The sequence below is a fragment of the Glossina fuscipes genome, unplaced genomic scaffold, assembly GCF_014805625.2.
Source record: "Glossina fuscipes isolate IAEA_lab_2018 unplaced genomic scaffold, Yale_Gfus_2 59, whole genome shotgun sequence".
NCBI classification, from domain to species: Eukaryota; Metazoa; Arthropoda; class Insecta; order Diptera; family Glossinidae; genus Glossina; species Glossina fuscipes.
Genome location: NW_023998431.1, coordinates 744,786 through 749,283, shown reverse-complemented (window position 1 = coordinate 749,283; position 4,498 = coordinate 744,786). Strand labels below are relative to the sequence as shown.

At 33.8% G+C, this 4,498-nt stretch overlaps 1 protein-coding gene across 3 annotated transcripts in view; it reads left to right on the top strand.

Moving 5' to 3' along the window:
• The window catches only part of LOC119637381 (band 7 protein AGAP004871-like), a 16,673-nt gene that overhangs the window by 1,427 nt on the left and 10,748 nt on the right, over positions 1-4,498 (top strand). The window contains exon 1 of one of the 3 annotated variants that reach the window (XM_038033377.1): positions 1,900-2,658. The exons of the other annotated variants lie outside the window; for them this stretch is intronic. The gene's annotated coding sequence lies outside the window, so the exon portion shown is untranslated. Of the gene's footprint in view, positions 1-1,899; positions 2,659-4,498 lie in introns of those variants that run through there. 3 annotated transcript variants of the gene reach the window in all.

Here is a 4,498-nt window from a genome sequence, read left to right as displayed (position 1 = left end):
AGTATGTTATGATGAAAATTAACCCATAATATCAATTTGATATAAAAATTAACTCCACAAAATTTGGCCCTTTCAAGCCTAATTTTGAATTCTGCTCTATGTAAGGATTTATTAATAGCCGATCTATCCCAACCATAATCTTCAATCTTTCGAATGCACCTAACTTTATAAAACGACTTGCTGTAAGCAAGAAAAGTTTGCGAAAAATCTTCAGAACAGATTCGCCCAAAGTTAAGTAAATGCTTCATAATCAGATAAATTTGACAAATCTGTGTGAAGTTGTAAGCATCGAACACTCGTCCCTAAATGATTAAAAATTTTACATTTGATTTACATATTCTAGTCTCTCCTTTGAGTCAATATGTGACTTATTTTAATGAGAGACATGTAAAAAACGAATTGTTTCGATAACAAATATGATGACAAGAATTCTTGGGCAGAAAAGGGAAGGAGAACACTTCGCTGGGTTTTTGTAAGATCATCCAATCCCAGACGTGATGCTAGATTTATTTATGTGTGCTATAGATACCTTAAAGATAAAAAAAAAAAAAACTTGCTTGTATTTTTGAATTACAATACCAAGTAGCCGAACTTTTGACTGAAATCTGACAAAACAAACCAAAACATCTTTGTTTTGTATTTCAATATTAAAGGAAAATTAAAAATTGTCTGCTAACGAAAGTATTAAAATTTATTAACTATCGGGAAACGTTAATTCTACAGCAGATCAATGCTAAATATCCTGAAGGTGAGTAAAGAGAAATATATATGCATATGTTTGTACGTATTGACATTAGACGTTTATAGCCCGCATTGCGAGCTAGTCTCAGTCAACAGCACTTAAAAACTATTCGATACTACGCTGGTCCGGCAGGTGGAGGTCCTCCTCTAGCTAAAAAATCTTTCGGGGTATCAGCAAAAATATTACGTTTACAAAAGCATTTCCAGAAAAAGAACGACGTACCTGTGTTCCTGAAGGGTATCAAAAACGATGTTATACTTTATTACACAACACTGGGATTGGCTGCGCTGGGTTTAATCAAGAATTTCGCATTTTACGTTGGTTACATTGTCGACTAAGCCGTTCGCGAAAAAGCTCATAGCAAAAATATCTTTTGTATTCGATTAAAATTTATTTGAAAATAAACCTATTCTTTATTTATTATATATTAATGATTGAAAACGGACCTTCAAGTTCCGCTTTTTGAAGAGATCAAAAAAATGTTGGCGATTAGGACAATTCGAAACCTCGGCAATTAGAAAGCTTCCATAAATTTTTTTTTTTACCCATAAGAAGAGCGTGCATGCATTTAGGAAAAGCACAAAAACTTGCCAAGGTCATGCGTAATTTAAATGATTATTCCCAATGGTATGGGTAAGAAGGATATCCGACAGTGTACGATTCATTTCTAATAAAAGTTATTCTTTCTTTCTATCGTACATGTACGCGTTGCGGAGTCTACGGAGTTCATATCCCTTACTGTTACGAACGGAGAGACAAATTTAAAATAACCAACGCCCAGATCTAACAGTAGAGCTGTTCAGGTTCCAGTGTTTCTTCGATATCTTGCGCAAAATTTTTTAGGCGTGTGTACGCGCCGTACACGCACGTAAAATAAAGTGTTAATAGCAGCGGTGGCGGCGGTCTTAAGTTCATTTAATGATTTCGCGGGAGCATTACAAATTTAAATGTTGCGTAACGTTGTAATATTTGAAAGTGTATTTTTTACAAAAAATGAAAAGAATATCAAAACGACTATATACACACATATACATATATACACATATGAACAAATATAGGTAAATGAAAACGTTGAGTATAAAATGAAATAACTTTAAAAATTTTTGAGCTTTCGTGTTCATCTCACTTCATTTTGTATGTCGGTATTTTAAGTTATTTTTGCATGCATACGAAAGTAATGTGCGAGTGAGCGAGTACTCGTCTATAAAGATGAATATTTTAATGAATGTTTTTTTGTTTTGATCATCTTAGGTGAACAAGTATGCAAACCTCATCACCACACTTACCAATCTTTGAAAGTTTCATAAATATACGTTACACATAGGTCCGATAGTCGCTTCTATGAAACTTTCCCAAACGGGTACTAGGAATATTTTCTTGGCCTACATGATGTTTTAAATATTCGGAAATATGATACAGAAAGATGATCATGCACGCGGGAAAATTTTAAATTGTTGAAAAACACACTTTGAACACGACTTTCCAAAATGGCTTGCAGCCACAATAACTAACGAGACAGAAAAATCAATATTTTTCAAAGACCCATGTACGACTAGCCTTAAACACGTAAATTGAGTGATTTTTTCAATTGTTTTCACAAGCAGCACTGCCTGCCTGTTAGTCGCTTGAATGAAACGCACCTCGCGGCCGACGCTCCAGTGTTGCAATTTATTAATATTTCTCTCAAAATTTATTTTCTTTCCATGTTTGAAGCTTGCTTAAATTTTATTATTCTATCACTATATATTTCACCCAAAAGATGAGAACGTTCACTTAAGCTGGTATAGCCGTCTTAAGCTTGTCATGTATAATTTTAAATTTCCAATTCGCCCCTTAAAGGTAATAAAGGATCAACGAGGTAGAATGAGTAACGGATCGTGGCAAACTTTCTTCATAGCATAGGCCGATATTCCACGGTAAAAGGAAGAATGGAAGAAGTATTGTTTGTATTGTTGTAAGTTTGCTTAAGTAAAAATGCATGTATGTATATGTATGTTTACATATTCATAGAGACGATCAATATGCATGGATTAATATACGTTTCAAAACGGCATTCGACAGAACAAAGTTTATTTATTTTAACTTAAAATAAACAATAAACTGACAAAAAAAGTTACATAAATAAAAGAGACATATTCCGCTCGATCTATAATACTTTTTTAAAGCTGCTACCACAAAATATTGCTGCTCTTTGATTCAATTTTTTACTTATGTTCTTGTTTGTGATATATGCTTCCGCTCGTTTTTATAAAAAATGCTTATTGCGAACGAATTCGCACTAAGAAAGAAGATCAAACGTTCATCATTTACGATATAAAAATTCAGATTTCGTGGGAGCGGTTTTGTCGCAAGAAAAATTCGAAAAATTATTTCATTCGACCTCAATTTTTCACACCAATGTAGAAAGCCGAAATACAAATACTCAGCGGTGTTTGTTGTGAAATTCAAAAAATTACAATATTCGCCGTTATATGGAGAGTGGCCGGAAATCTGAACTAATCCGAACTGTTTTTAATAAAATTGGTCCTTGATCTAAAACAGGCCAATATCCCCAATTAAAAATTTTTCGGCCTGTAGATTGAAGACAAGAAAGCAAAGCGATCGGCTGAGTAGACGGTCGGACGGACGGATAAGCTTAGATCGATTCAGAACTATTTCCTGAATTCTGATTTTAAATAAAGCGGTACAATAAAAAGCGGGTCTATCTCAATTGTTTCTGGGTGTTTCACGCATCCGCACAAACTTAATATACCCTGTACCAGAAGTGATGTGGGCTTTAATAATAACGGGTTTGTGAACAATTGCGCTTTTAAATCGAATTTTTAAAAGATGTTTGTATTGCGTTTTAAAACGCTATCTGCTCTATGTGAGATTGTAAAGTATGTCAGAGCCTTTTGCCTGTTATATATATATATGTGTGATTGGTGAACAGGTTTCATTATCATATGTTCGGCTTGTAGGCGCTAAATAACGATTTGTGTATGTATGTGCCAGAGTTTCAGTTTTCATATATCGTGACGATGAGTTTTGTAATAGGCTGTGGCTCTAACAGACGGACACGATTAAATTCAGTTACAATATTACACTGATCAAGAATACATACGCTTTAAAAAATGTCTAGATGCATATTTTCCAATATTATAAAAGTAAACTAAATCTAATACACCCAACATTGTTCAGTGAAAAATATATAGACAAGTAAAAACACTATAATGAAACAAGCCCGATCGCTAAATATCGTACATCATTTCGTTTAATACAATTATTGATGCAATGGCTTTTCAAAATAAGTACCTCTATGGGAAGTAGTTGAAGAAGTGGACCGATCAAAACATATCAAAAATTGCAACGACCTCTAGATTGAACACAAGAGCACAGACAAACTTTGATCGATACCGAAAGTGATTTTTAATCGATCGGCCGGTATAATAAAAGGCAAATCTATCTCAACTCCTTCTGATTGTTGCCTATATCGGCACAAACTTAATACACCCTTGTACCACAAGTGTGATATACGCGATAAAAAGCGGTATTCCCCATAAAGTGAATCATCCGCTATAAGGTTTCTGATGAAACTCATTACATTTGAAATTAAAATTAAATAAAGGGAGTAAGCTGATTACAAAGCGACGTTGAAACGTTATAGTGACTCAAGGCCAACTACGAAATCGCCTACATCACTATAGTTAATATAATTTTCCAACTATCTTTGTCATGAAATACCAATTATAACTTTTTGCTATATAAACGCTTATC